General features: G+C 42.0%; 1 pseudogene; it reads left to right on the top strand.

Moving 5' to 3' along the window:
- LOC118703657 overlaps positions 1-15,577 on the top strand; it is a 36,836-nt pseudogene extending 21,259 nt beyond the window's left edge.
- Positions 15,578-16,062: the final 485 nt, after the last annotated feature.

Here is a 16,062-nt window from a genome sequence, read left to right as displayed (position 1 = left end):
TCCAGCGTTAGCCTAAAATCTAGGCCCTAGATACATAATTATGACTAATAACTCTTGCTCCTCCCGAAGTCCAAGAGGGTGGCAGCTAGAATGCTCCGGGGAGCAAATCAAGTGCACAGGTTACAGGTGCAACAGGCGAGACAACGGGGGGCTGAAGGGGCAGTTTCTGACTGCAGATAGAAAGAGAGAGAATGTGGGAGGCGGGGAGCCCAGCGAGCCCTCTGGGAGCCACGGAACACTCCAGCCTGCGTGGGGCTGGGAGGCTGGAAGGGCTGGGGGGTTGGGGTCTCGGCTCCAGGGCTCAGACTTGCAGTGTCCCCGCAGGAAGGTCACAGTTACCTGACTGAGCATGCTGCCGGGGAGCGGGAGAGCCAGCAGGAACTCAGCTGGCCTGGGAGGCGAGGGCAGGCTCGCGCCCAGGTGCCTCTGCGCCCTGGAGGCTCCAAGTGCTTCCCAACCCAGCAGCACGTGCAGCCCACGCGGAGGGAGGGCGCTTCCGCCAGAAGCACTTCCGGTCCGCCAAACCAGGGAGAGACTGTGCGGAAATTCTCCGAGGTCAGAAGGACTGGCGAGTGCTCTGGTTCATGGTGCCCTCCGTCTCCAGACGGAGGCTCCGGCCTGCCTGCAAGGAAACTGCAGCAAGTTCCTGACCCACGCTCCAGCCCCTTGTGTTCTGAACCCCGCGTGGCCCGCAGGGTAACAGGCCACACAGCACCCCTGTCCTGGCCTCCAGGCCCGGGGCTCCGCTGGGGAGGCCGGGCCCAAGGCCTGAAGCGCCCCTCAGCTCCACCTGCTGCCCCACCACCTGCACACACAGTCTACAGAGCCTGCTTCTGCGTAATGCCGCTTTGCTTTCCGCAAGCCTGGGAGGGACAGCTATTCTGTCTCATTCATATAAGCAAATACACAAAGTAAAACCAAATGAAAAGACAGAAGAGTATCTCTCAAATGGACAAGAAAAATCCTCAGGAAAAAAAACACCACCACCTAAGTAAACAGAAATAAAGAATTCAAAGAAATAGTCATGAGGATTCTCACCAAGGCTGTCAGTGGGACAGAGTAGAACAGAATGAATAAAGAAACAGTGATTATAAATATATATACATACATATACATATACTTTCGCTCCTCCCAAAATTCAAGAGGGTGGCAGCTAGGACGCTCCTGGGAGCAAATCAAGTGCAGAGGTTACAGGTGCAACAGGAGAGACAACGGGGTCCTGAAGGAGCAGCTTCTGACAACAAACAATATATAACGGAATATTATTCATTAATTAAATATAATAAAATTTTGATATTTGTAACAACATGGATGGATCTAGAGAGTATTATGCTAAGTGAAATAAGTTAGGCAGGGAAAGATAAATACTATATGGTACTACTTATAAACAAAATCTAAAATAAATGAATAAACAAAACAAGAAAAACAGACTCATATAGAGATATAGAAAACAAGCTGTTGATTACAAAAAAAAATTAAGAAATTAATCAGCAATATACCTTACAAAGCATTCCAAAGAAAAAATGTATTAAACTTCCTTTGACTTTTGGGAGCTATATAATTCTTTATTGTAAAACATAAAAATTCTTACTTAGAAGTGCTGATTTCCTTTATAAAGAATTCACCATGCTTTGAAAGAAATCTCTTAGTGCATACAACGCATGACTCCACTGATACAATGTACCAATACGCTTGGCTTGCCGGTCTGACCTTGTCCCATAAAGTTCTGGAGAACAATCACTACAGAACTCATAGATAATTAAAAAGTAAGGTTCTTCTGAATAAACAAAAACTATGAGAAGGAAAACTCTTGATTTGAAAGCAAAAGTTAAAATGAGTTGAGTGGCATTAACTGCTTAAAAAAGGAAAGTTACTTCCAAAGATATTCAGAAATTCTCAAGGAGAAAAAAATTAGATGTGGTGTGCAGACCTCCTGAAGAGGGATGGGCCTGGAGGCCTGGCCTAAGAGTTGCAGTCTGGATGCTACCTCTGCACCCAATACCCAGCCCTTTGTCCTGCCTTGCTGCCAGCTGGTCCCAGAGTCATCAAGCAGTGCTAAATATAGGCCAGCCTTTTTTCTTTTTCTCTGTGCTGCGGAAATGATCGTATTTTCGTCCAGATGAAAGCAAAGCAAGTGACTACTTTTTCTGGAAAGCATATGTTTATAATTCCTAATTTTGCAAGAACTGGGCAGTGTAAATTCAGTTTATTAAACATGAATTTAGCACATTTGCCAACGTGGTTATATTTATTCCTGCTGAACTTGAAATTATCTTGGGTGTTAAAAAGAGATCTTTACTTATGAATAGGCAGAGAACAAAAGGACACAATGCATGGGGTTTTGTTTTAGGGGTTTTTTGTTTGTTTTTATTTTCCAAGAGCAAGAAAATGATAGGTTAAACATTTACTGTTCTTACAGTCTTCATTTTATTTCCATCGAGTAAGTAAAATTTTTATCTTGGCATTAAAAGAACCTCCATTGTATGAAGTATACAGGTTTACGATTAGCCAGATGTTTTTCCATTGGATTCAATTGGCTATTAGGAATTCACAAAAATTCTCCAATTTTTCATGGTTTAACATATGGAAATGGCCAGAGAAGAATAACTATATGGAGGTGAAGAGCTGTTGTGTTTGCCAAAGACATTTACGTACAGCATCTCATTTTGAGCCTCCTGCAACCCTGTGATACAAGTTCAATTACTCTTTTTGGGCCCTACCACAATGATGAAGTCTTAAAAAATCATTTCATAGGAGGAAAACTTCTAGAAAAGGTAGGCAATTTTGGCCAAGGTTTCATAACTAATCCTGGAGGAGCTGGAACTAGAACTCAGACTCTCTAATTCCCAGATCACTCCTTTGTACCACACACTCTATCTGAATTTTCCAGTAGAGTCTGGTAGCCTCCTGTGTTGGTAATGAGATTTCTTAACAAAGTACGTTTATGGTGGTGCTGAGAGTTCCCAAGGCCTTCTGAAGAATTCTGAGTATACCCTGAAGCTCATCCCTCACCTACCCTGAGTACATAGGACCTGCCTTCTTTAGGGTTGATCTCGCCTGCCGATGCCTGCTCATCAGTGTGACTGCCAGGAGTGCTGTGTTGAGAAGGCATCTTTGGCTAATTATTCCAGGACCAGTAAGCAAAAATGCCATGAGCCCTGGCCAGTGGACAGGGACAGGAAATAGGTGTATGACTTGAGGGGCAATGATGTGGCTTGTCTTTACATGGCAAATTTCTGACCTGAAGGCAAGTATTTTCTTACAAGCCTGTCCCCAATACCTGTGCCACACATAATTGTGGCTTCAGATGACTGGGACTCCCTTCAGAGTACAGATCCTTTTTTTCTTTTCTTTTGGGGGATGTAGGTGGGAGGGAAATGTAGCACACTGTGTAAACCATTGCTCATTAAAATCTTACGTCTAGTGCTGCCTTGATCAGATACTTTACCAGATCTGCAAGGTTTCCTAACTGGAAGTCTCCTTCAGAGTGTTTCCTTGAGCAAGTTCTAAGGTGATCAATGCCGTCAACTTGACTGCTCTACACAGAGCATTTGTTCCTCTGTGCTCTGCCGGCTCTCTGCTGCCTACAGACTACCCCCTCTGCTTACCTGCCTATCCGAGCAGACGTCTGAGGTTGTCCCACGGCTTTCCGTCTCATAGGCACAGCACAGGACATGGGACACAGAGAGGCAAGAAACTAGGCTCCAGAGAGAAAGGGACATCTGCATTTTGGAGTACCCAAGCCATAGGGCAAGATTGAAAAAGGGAGGCTGCCAAATGAGAGGGTTACAGAGATGTAATAAAAATACCCCGGATAGTTTTGCTTATCATTGAACCACCACAGTGAGCTTTTGGAGTTCTCACCACTACCAGTTTGCAAACAAGCTGAACCTTCAGCATCAAATAACATCAGAAAAGGGGTCTCCTCTCCCATCCCCGTGCCTTACACCAAAGGTGGGCAGGATTGGCAGCAGCACAGGCAGGAGTGTAGATTTCTCTCCTAATCCTAAAAGCAGGGAACATGTGACTTGATGAATAGCTTCCTACTTTGTGGAAATGCTCTCTCACTTGCTTGTTCTCTACCCTCACTGCCTCATGACAAACTATTTCTTTATAGAGTCCCTGTTCCTGTGCCCCCCTGCACCGCATGGGGAGTCTTATTGCTTTTGATCTCTTTCTGATTAGTTAATCCCTTTGCAAGCTCAGGTTTGTTGTTTGTACATACTGTTTTTTAAAATGATAAAAACGCAAAGGCAAAGCAATGCATTCTTTGATTTTTATCTCCTGTAGATTGAAAATGAATTCTAAGTGTGTTTTCAGAAGTGACTTGCTTCCTCCTAGATTTCATTTTTGTGAGGCTAAGAAAGCAATTGAACAGGGAGTAAGGGTTGCAGGGACTACAAATATGACTCTGTATTAGATTGTGCTGATGGCATGCATCAAACAGAGTATCTTTTTCTATGTACTTCTTTTCTTCACTTTCAATTCTGAAATTGTGAAGGTGCAGGACTCTTAGTATTTTCTTATTAACTGTTTATTTATTTATATCTACATTAGTCTAGTAAAGATTTAAGGCAGCATAATGTATACATTTCTGATCTATATTCAGGAGCAGTTCTATTTGATTTAAAAATCAAGTCTACTTGTTAACGATTGGCATGTTAATGATTTAATGAATACATTGGGTTTCATTCATTTACATCATCATTTACATTTTGTCAAGATGTGTTTTCAAGGAAACACTTGAGGTCCTACTCAAAAAGCTCCATTTATCAGCATGAGGGTCTTTTATTTTCCATAAGCAAAAGAAAGCTGAACCTCGGAAGTCTGACTAGCATCTAAGTCAGGAGAGGTAACATGATCTCACCAAGGTTTCTCAAACTTGGAGGAGCCCACTTTTTATGTCTATGTTTGTCCTATGAGGTTCATTTCTCTATAAGGTACATAATTCTATACAATTTCTAAAAGAAATATAGGTGTAACCAATAGCCACCTCCCCCAGCAGGCTGAGAAAATGCCCAGACAGCCTCAGGACCCAGGTACAGGATCTGCTTTGCACCCAGTGAAGAAAGCTGCATGTCCTGCGGAACCTCGAAGTCAGGGTGTGGCTGGGCGTCCTTCGCAGGTACTAGATGAGTCATGTTCATGTGGAATAAAGTGGTTAGGACGAAACAGTGGCATTTGAGATAACTTTAGTAGGACACAGGCAGAACACCAAAAAATGTTGAAGGCATTGTGAAAAAAATCATTCTCTGCCGTCATTTTCATTTCTCTTTCAGTACTTCCAATAACTGTAGGAGAAAGTCTTCCCTCAGTGTTTAGTGGACATGTAATACTCCTCTCACTCCTGCTGAATTTATTGTCAACCAAGAGCGGGCATCACGATAAAAACCTTGCGTGAGCCTTGGCTGGTGTGGCTGAATTGGTTGAACATTGTCCCCTAAACCAAAAGTGGTGGTTCTATTCCTGGCCAGGGCACATCCCCAGGTTACAGGTTTGATCCCTGGTCAGGGCACATGCTGGAGATAGCTAATTGATCTCTCTCTCTCTCTCTCTCTCTCTCTCTCTCTCTCTCTCTTCTTTTTTTCTCTCTCTCTCTTCCTCTCTCTAAAATTGACAGAATAAGATATTAAAGAACATTATAAACTGACAAACCAAAAGTCAGATATAAAGACAGTAAAGCAACAAGCAGACTGTAAAATTACAGCAGGGAGAGTAGGGAGATCTGGGGGAGATAAGAGATCAACCGAAGAACTTGTATGCATGCATATAAGTACAACCAATGGACACAAAACTCTGAGGAGGGAGGGTATATATGGGAGGGGGGGCAATGTTAAAATATGTACACAGATAATAATTTAATAAAAAAAGATCCTTTGTAAAATCAAGCGAAAAAAATTTAATAATAAAGCCATGGGTAAGAAACAGTAGTTAGCCAGTCTAGTGTTTCACTTTTTGTTTGTAATCAGACTCATGTCCACCCTTTCTACCAGGTGATGCCAGTCATCCATTTGAGGTGTGATATAAAGTCTTCTTCTGAAACAAATATATCCAAGTATTTTTAAAAATAAATTTAAAGAAAATGATTAAGTGCATTAGATAGGTGGTATGTAAATGATGAGATCTGGGTAACAGGGGGGGATAAGGTAAAGGGCCTCCAAGGAAAGACGAGCAGTGATGCCCTGAGAAAAGAGTGTGCATTGACTCCAGAAAGGCTGAGTCTGAGGCCAGAGCTCCTCCCGAGAAGCCTTGGGAGGCGATGAACGCCTGCCTATTGGCTTCCCCATGGATAAGCTGGATATGATAAAATATTAACTTTCTACAGATGGGCGGTTTAGGATCAAATGAGCTATTGTAAGAGACAAGCTTATCACACATTGTGGAGTACAATACCCATGTAGGGGACTCCAACCATAAATGAGTGATGCGGGAGGGGAAAGAAAGATAAAAAGAAGTGCAGCTGAAGGGAACTAGTTCCTTAGCTAGAAAGAAAATTCTGCTGTCGCAGTGGGTAAGCGGGCCTGGTTCTTGGAAAAGCAGAAAGAGGCCCCAAATGTGACTTGTCTTACAGAAGCGTAGGTATCAGAAGAATAAAAATACCAAAATCAAACAAACAGGAAAACTGGCTTCAATTGGAGGACCCAGCGGGAGGGATGAGAAAGCTTAGTAGCCCCTGAGCCCGGATGCTGCTCTCCTGAGGAGAAAGTGCCTCACCGTCCGCCCGCTCCTGTCCATCCACAGGACACCGCACACTGCAGGCCCCACACCCGTGGCGAGCAGTGTGGGCCCATCACACACCCGGATGCCGAATGGGCTGCTCCATGGGCTGCAGATGGAAAGGGACAAAGACACAGCAAACCCCACCAGACAAATATGCTGTCAGTTTCCCTTGGTGCTCAATATACATGTGGGGACAGTGCCTGACAGAGTGGGTGCCCAGGAAGCATTTGTTAAAGAGAGTAAAAAGAAGAAGAAAGGGAGCGGGAAGGGGAAGAGAGACAGGGAAAGAAAGAGGGGAAAGCTCCATCTCCAGGCCCCGGCCCAGGCTGCAGAGGCAGAGGCAGGCATCCTACCCCAGGCCCCCTGCTCCTCTCCCTGGAAGTGACAGCAAACGCAACAGGGCTCCTGAGCGTGGGGCTGAGTCCAGAGGAACTGACTTTCTTCACCTGGACCGCTTACTAACGTGCCCAAATGTCCTCTCTGCAGCAGTGGGAGTGATCATTCCAGCTTCAGAGAGTTACTGCTTGCACGAAATGAGATAAAATATGGGCACGTGGTCAATGGGCCAGAATTGTTTCTTTAAGTGTTACTGTTGCCATTACACCGTCTCTATAAAAGTGCAGAGAAATCATTTTGATCCTGTTAAAAGTGGGACATCATGTGGATTTTTCATTCCATAAACATACTCTTACACTTTTGCTTCCTAATTAGACTGTTATCTGTCATGCCTATAATTCCTGTGTAATGAAATTGAAATTAAATGTCAATTTACTTTGAATTACAGAGTAATTCTATGTAGACATGCCACGCACTCTGCATTTCGTTAGAAGATGACAACCAAAAATACCCTGACAGTCCCTCTGTAATTACAAGTGATCTGATTAGGATCAGGGTGACAAACTACCTGCCAGCGCCTGACAAGAAAAACCTGAGCTGGCGGAGGGGTCGGAGGGGTGGACAGAGGGTAGGCACAGGCGGGAGAGACGCGAGAGCTCACCACAGACCTCACTCTTCCCAGGAGCCCGCAGTATCCTGGACCAGTGACAATCACTTATGCAGGCAGTGGGGGCGATCCTCTAAAAGGAAAAAAAAAAAACTTAGCTACAGAACATGCTACATGGCTCTGCTTCCTCTTCACTCTCTAGCCCAGCTTCTTGAATGAGGTTGGTGTCTGAGGTCTTGAATCCTCCTGCCTCAAAGACAGCGATGAATGTGCAGAGAATCTGTCCGTTCTCATCTAGGAATTTTATCTTTCTGTAATGCACAAAGGGGCTTCCATTCTGTGACTTAAAAAAAAAAAAAAAAAAAAAAAAAAAAAAAAAAAGTAAATACAGCAGATAACATGAGGAAAAGGTGAAGAGCAAATGTGGTGTCCCCCAGACTGGTCAGTTCTCCTTCCCAAAAGGCAGTGAGAGCAACCACAGAGAAACTTTACCCAGAGGATGAAATGACTTCCAGGGTGGAGCTAAGGGTGAGGTGACCTTTGCTTTCACGCTCAGTCGGGATCCCATCTCTGCCGGTGCTTCTCCCACTGTGAGCTCTCCTGCTGTAAACACCATCAGAGTGCTTCCTGAGCCACCTGACCCCGAATGAGATGCCTCGCTTTCCACCATCATGCTCCCTCGCTTCCCTGTAAATCGAAAGCTAATGCACATCCCAGCCCGGCTGCTATAGACGTGGCATTGAGCCAGCTGTGTGCTCGCCTGCTGGCCAAGGACATGGGCAATGCGAAACGGATTCTGATAGATCTGCCTGGAAAATTTTTTAAGGTCACTGTGCTCGCTGCATCTGTCTCTTGTGTTCCGAACATTTCAGAGTTTTGCATAATGGGCAACGTGAAAAAGTCAACATTTTCCCCTTTTCGTCTGCCAGATTCCATGGATGAATTTAAAAACAACGTTTTCCCTGAAAAGGAAATTGTGATAGCTGGGGAGCTTTTAAAACGAAGCCTGCTATTGCCCAAAACGTAAAGCCAGTCATCCGTCTCCTGAGATTGCCTTTTCTGGTAGGTCGTTTTGGAATTCGAGAGAACCCAAATGGACCTCCAGGACTTCGGCTCCGCACGCGATGAGTTTGGCTCTTCCTTTAACACTAATTTTAACTCAGCATGATTCTCCTGATCCAGAAGGTCAGCTCAGCTGTTCACAAACCAACAAGCTACGTGTTTGTCCTTGGCTTTACATTTTCCTTTTTTGTTAAATTCCTGGACAGAGGAATTTAAAACTCATTGGGTATGTAAAGAGACCCCTTGCAAAGCAAGTGCCCCAGGCCTCCAACTCAGAATCTCACTGTTAAATACCTGTGTGTATTTTCACACCTGCAGATGTCTCATGCCTGTACAACGAGTAAAGATATATGTGAAGGCTGAGTCTCCTGTGCATTTTAAGTCATTGGAAATAAATAAATTATATTCCTCCATAAAGGGCAATAGTATATATTTTTCTGCATCTTGCTTTTGCTTTTTTAAAAATTGAATACTATATCTTGGAGAGCATTCCATACTACCACTCTTGGGATTCTTTTTCACAGCTGCTACTGATGGACTGCATTTTGCTATTATAAACTATGCTGTTAGATTAATTTCTAGTGGTAGAATTGCTTCGTAAATTCATATGTGCAATTTATTGTATTTTTAAAGTACATTAATTCTGAAGACTGAGTATATTCACATGATACAACAATAAAAAAATATGAAAGTGTATTTAGGAAAAAATAAGCTTCCCGACTACCACTGTTTAAAAGCCATTCAGTTCCCACTGCAGGAGCAACTTCTGTTACCAGCTTTTTATTTATATATATATGCCAAGAAATGCAATGTTCTACACCTTCCTTTTTCTCCTTTACCTATCTATCTTGGCTATATGGCTGTATATCAGCTCACTCTTTTTTTTACAGTTGAGTCATATAATATGGAGGGATGTGCCATAATTTAATTTAGCCAGTTCCCCTTTTGATTGATTTGTAGGTTATTTTCAGGGGTTTTTTGCTTGTTCAAACAATGCTGTAATAAATAATCTTCTATACACATCATTTGGCAAACAGACAGATATTTCCAAAGGAGGATAAATTTCTAGAAATAAAACTTTTGGGTCAAAGGGTAGCTGTGTTCTCAAATATAACTACTGCCAAATTGCCCTACAGAGATTGTAGCAATTTATAGCCCCAAGAGAAATCTATAGGAGTGGCCATTTCCCCATCTTCTCACCTTACCTGAAAACACATAACGTATTAAGGATCTTCTTGATCTTTGCCAGACTCATCATTTCAGTATTGATCTGAGTATCTCTTCTTATGAATACTGATATGCATCTTTTAATATGTTTTAAAACCATTTATAGTTCCTTTTCTGTGATCTGATTATTCATATTCTTTGTCTATTTTTCCTATTGAATTAGGTTCTTGTTCTTATTAATTTATAGAAGATTTTTATATACTAAGAAAACCAAACTCTTTTTGTCAATTATAAATTACAGTTTGCTACTTGTCTATTTTTTTGTATATAGAAAAATTAACTTTTGTATAGTCCATCAGTCTCTGATATTAAGGGTTTTATGTCATACTTAGAAATGCCTTCTGGAGATTATTATTTTAATTTTTCATATCTTTTTTTGGGTATTCACTCTCTTAAATTTTTATAGATTTAGTACTTCGAATTTTAATGGATATTGACAAACTATTCTGCAAAGAGATTATACCAACCTACACTCCAATAACACCATATGTTTACTCTTCAAAATGCCTGTGGCTTATCTCTTATTAACTGTCCATCCCTCTGCAAATTTTAACATCCTTGCAAGCAAAGGCTGTGTCTTCAGTGCATTTTAAGTCATGGTATTAAGTATAAGTACCATGCACATGAAAGACAATCAGTAGGTTTTCTTTTTCATTGGAATTATTTCTGATCAAGAAGGTCGGCCATGTCCATTTCTGCTTGCCACCTCAACCACAGCAAGTGGTGCTAGGAAGTTGGATTCCTTGGCATTTGAGACCACATATTTTTGAAACACAAGTTAGGAATCATGATATAATTATTTTGTGATTCATTGATTGATTTACACATAAAGATTTTCAAAGCATAATAGTAAAACAACCTTTTCATTGCATATTACAAATCTCTTTTATTGAGGTGATATGCATGGATAAAATTGGGGTGTCTCCAGGAAGTCCAGAATGCTATCAGAATGCTATAAAAAGGAAACACTGGCAGCTGCACTGATTCCTGAAGGTTGGATTCCTGGGAAGGGTAGAGAAAGCAAAGAGAGACCACTGACTGCTGCAAGCATGCTGAACACCTAAATAGGATGTCTATATTTGCATATAGTGTATGAAATATTATTAAATATAAACCTACTGGCACAGAGAGACTCTCAGAAAACAAATCTTTCTCCTGTGATCTGCTCTCTAGGGGCTTATATGTAAGTTTAATTTATTCTCCTCAAATGAAAAATAATTTAAAAATAATTCAATGTGTTCCTTCAGCACAATGCAAAAGCCTTCTTGTGAATTCAGCCCTTTTTCCCATTATACTGGTAAGCAAATAGACAATAATTGTGTAAATTGGTAGAGAAAGAGGCTGGGGAAAAATCATATTTAATATTTTCTGAAATTACTGGGTTTCCCCCAAAGAACAGGTCCAAGCTTAGTCTTCCCTTCCTAAGACTCAGTGGTAAAAACCTCCAAGGGAGGTTTCCTAGCCAAGGGACTCAGGACCCTACAAAAGGTAGTGGGCATTTGTTGACCTTTGACTGTTCAGCATGCTTCCTGTTCTGATAATAGCCCCTCAAAATTCCTTAAAGGAATCATCTGAAATTTCTGTGAGTTTGCAGATATTCTCAAACCTCATCCCTAGAAGCACTGGCATGTTTTTTAGACCTAGTAAATCACTGATTTCCATTCCTTAGCTGTGGTCATTAGGTCAGGAAAGGATAAGTGACCCAAACCACATTCAATGAGACATAGCCCTGAGAGTTTTATTGGAACTACTGGGAAAGAGAAGTGCTCTCTCTGCTGAACTACCTAAGCTGAGAGAAATGCAGTTAAGGACTTGCTTAAGAATAAAACCAACTAAGAGGACAGTCAGGCTAAGTGATATATGGGAGTTATTGAGTCCTAAGGACACAGTATAAACCCCTAAATCTCGCTATGCCAGAGACAGGTCAACAGAGCCATTCCTGAACTGCTGTAAGAACCACACACAAAAAAATCTCACCCCCTTTTTAAAATTTAGCTTGAATTGGGTTTCTGTCAGTTACAACCACTAGAGTTCTAAATAACACAGTAGAAGAATTTGGAAACTATGTTCATGAGTGTACCTATGAAAGACTTCATAAATATATTCCCACATCAAGCAATCAACACAACATATTAAACCCAAGAATATATTTGATGGTCTATAGAATCTAATCCTCCTATCTAATAAAGAGGGAATATGCTAATTGACCATCACATCCTCAAAGATTGCAGCATCCACAGCCACCAGAGTTCTATAGTCCCCTCAGCCCCCCAGCCACCCAGGACTAGCCCCAGGTGCAGGCAAGCCTTGGATGGTGGCTGCTCAGCCACCCAAGGCCAGCCTGAGGCGTAGGTAACCAGGGCTGACTGATGCTTGAGCTGTCGGCAGTGGCAGCAACAGAGGTGTGATGGGGGCCTTGACTTCCCCTGATTGCCAGGTTGCCTCCCATCCCTGAGGGCTCCTGGACTGTGAGAGGGGGCAGGCCAAGCTGAGGGAACCCCCCTCCAGTGCATTAATTTTCATGCACCGGGCCTCTAGTATATAATAGAAACCTAATATGCTAAGTGTCCAGTCAACTGGTCAACTGTTCAATCAAAGCATATTCTAATGATATGTTAAGGTTGCTCAACGGCTCGCTATGATGTGCTCTGACTAACAGGGGTAGACGCTCTGACCAGAATGTTAGCTGGCTGATCAGGACTGAGCAGGGCAGGCTGCACATGCTCTGGAGCCCTATGTGGCCCTGATCCTGCACCATACTGGTGGGGTCCCTTGACCTGGCCTGCACCCTCTCACAATCAGAGACCCCTCAAAGGATGTTGGAGAGCCAGTTTTGGCCTGCTCCCACAGACTAGGCCGAGGGACCCCACTGGTACATGAATTTGTGCACCAGGCCTCTAGTTTAACAATAATGAGCAATTTCCCATTAATTTATATTTGTAATCTCCTACTAAAAATTTTTTTCAGGATTTTCTTCCCCATAAATGTCAATAAGATATTTGTATATTTATTTTACTTTTATGCAGATAAATACTTTGATGTAGGGCATTTCCTGTGACTCCAATTAGAATCCACCCAGTCAATAAAGCAGTAACAGACATACACAAACATCCACATATAGAAGAATTTCATATCAAATAGCCTCAGCTACACAATGCTATGGTAAAGGACTTTATGTTCACCTGTATCATAACTGATTTACAAAAGTAATTTAAGAAAAAATTTAGTGACAATGAGAAGTATTTGGAATAAATTACTGGGAAATGTTCCAAACTCAATTTCTCTGAAACACTGTAAAAATAGGATGGAAATCCATACAGGTTAAAAGCAACTATGTTTTAAAGCAAGAAAATGTTATAGAGTTTGTAATATAGTCAAATGGTTCTGGAATGTGTTTGTAAGAATCACCTGGAGTGATGATATACACACAGTTTTCTTCCAGGATAGCCAAGCTGAGAGAAAAGGAGTTAGGTTCTATCCTACACCTTCTGACTTCAACCTGCCTTCTAGCCCTAGAATGTAAATAAAAGCTAATGTTCAGGTATATGGAGATATATGGATACATGGATAGACATTGACATAGACATAGACATAGACATAGACATAGACATAGACATAGATATAGATTATATATTCTATATTTGTGCTATTATCTCATCAAATCTTCATAATAACTCTATAGAGTAGTACTACTAAGCAATGAAGTAGTTACAATTGCTATGTCTCTTATTTCAAATTAGGAATATAAAGTTTAAAGAGTTTGAACACTTTTCTCAAGGTCAGAGAACAGGGCACATCTAAAACTCTTAACCCCTCCAAATACAAATTTGACAGATAGTGTCATTATTGATGCATGAAATCAATGATTGAACTTCATTAATAACATCACTAGAGAATCAAACAGAATAACTCTGCTTACAAGGGAAAATAAGCAAAGAAACAGCATTCCTAAAAATAAAAATGGGTAACAGAGAGAGCTGGAAACAGTCTTTAACCCCTCAGAAGCCAATTTTCAGAGAAAAAAATAATAATTGTTGCCCATTTATTTTAAAGGTTACATTCAAGAGACTCTGTAGTTTCCATTATTAGAAAGACCTGTATCTCATCTCTTCCCTTAATAGCTAATTTGAGTCTCAACAGATGTCCTAAATGCTGATGTATGATCCCAGAAAGGGACATCCTACGGCTGTATAATATATGTCATCAATAGCAATAGTAATGGGAGTGGAGAGAAAATAGACTTCCCAGTGTGTAAATTACATAAGCTCTCTGTTTTTTCTTTCGCTCCCATGAACTCGACTAAACATAAAAAATACATCCTTTTTGGAAACAGGTAAGATACAAAGACCATCTAGAAATAGCAGCAACCCAGTATATTATGAAGAAAAGATTATGGCGAGGAAATAAAATAGCAAGTGTTTATAAAGGGCAGTTTAAGGAAGTTTCCCCTACATTGGCAACAAAAAAGAATATACAGCCTCAGGTTCCTTCCTAGCTCAGATTCACTTTATCTTCCCTACAACATTCTTACTGGGAAGTTATATTTTTTAGATGTTAATAAAATGAGAAGGTCCTCACAATGTCGTGCAGGTTATTCCCATCACAAAATGTCAGTGGGTTTGGATAGGTAGAGCTTTCATCTCTGGCCATTGGGATCTCTAATGGCACGGGTAGGCTGCCTAAGCATCTCTAATGGCGTGCATCAGAAGCATTACTGGTTGCCAATATCCATATGCTTTTGTAAAATGTCCTGCTGATGGGTACTGAAAAGCTAATGGAAAAATCACTCTTTGATAATAAAACATCGATGCTTGACTTTCTGGCTTAGTAAAGTTTTTTCACATTAGGATGGCAAATGGGGACCTATCATGACGTTTCTCAGAGAGATCAGCATACTTGTAATTGTCCTTCAACAATGTTTTCATAATGGTACCTTAAATGAGGGCACCTTTATAGATACTTAGCTTGTGGTTGCTCTTGGCAGGTCTTTTGTGGTTTTTATATTCACATTCCTCCTAGTTTATGGCAAAGGCAGGCTTTTGGTTCTCTGGGTAATAGGAGAGGAGCAGAGGCAGTGCCGTGGCTCAGAGGGTTTCTCTGGCCAGTGTCTCTCACTCCGGTTTACAGCATGGTGAAGTCTTTGCTAAGCTCTTCAAGGGCCACTTGGGCAAAAAAGGAATGCTCATTGTGATGGTGGGCCTGGCCACTGCAGGGAGGACCACCATTCTGCACACACGGAAGTTGGGTGAGATTGTGACCACCCGCCCCACCACAGGTTTCAACATGGAGACTGTGGAGGATAAGGACATCAGCTTTACCATGTGGGACATGGGCAGCCAGGACAAGATCCGGCCTCTGTAGAACCACTACTGCCAGAACATACAAGGTCTCATCTTTGTGACTGACAGCAGTGACCCAGAATGGTGAACGAGGCCCGAGAACAGCTCATGCTCATGCTGGCAGAGGAAGAGCTCAGGGAAACAAGCAGGAACACCCCATCGCCGTGAATGTGGCCGACATCATGGATAAGCTGGGCCTGCACTCTCTGCACCATAGGAACTGGTACATCAGGCCACCTGCCAACCAGTGGCGCCAGGCTCCAATCAGCTCCGGAATCAGAAGTGAGACACACTCCTTTCCCCTCACCCCTCCTTCCTTTACTCATGCTTTCCTCTTAGGTGGCAGAGGTGCCCCTGGGGTGTGAGTGCCAGAAGCTGACTCCATGGTCCCTCCCAGTGTGCTTCACCATGGGGTCCATGTGCAGATGCAGCCTAACTGGGTTTTTATTTAATGTATATAGTTCTTGTTTCCATTGAGGCAGTTTCTGGTACTCCTATATATTATCATTCAGCGTTTCTTGTTGTAAAAAGAGAATCATCCCACTATTTAGTAGGGAGAAGGCATTTTAGGCACCTGGGCCTCTAGGAGTCACTGTCACATCAGACCAATGCTCCTCCACTAGGCTTTAGATCTATTGAGATCCATTTCGGTGGTTGGTTTTTAAACTAAACTCAGAGCATTTTTTTAAAAAAATAATTACAAATACAAGATAAGGAGACCCAGATAAGTGAACACAGATAAGAAAGAAATGTGCCTAGTGTAGATTCTGT

This window comes from Pipistrellus kuhlii, unplaced genomic scaffold (genome assembly GCF_014108245.1).
Source record: "Pipistrellus kuhlii isolate mPipKuh1 unplaced genomic scaffold, mPipKuh1.p scaffold_m20_p_4, whole genome shotgun sequence".
Lineage (NCBI taxonomy): Eukaryota > Metazoa > Chordata > Mammalia > Chiroptera > Vespertilionidae > Pipistrellus > Pipistrellus kuhlii.
This window is presented reverse-complemented; position numbering and strand designations above follow the sequence as displayed.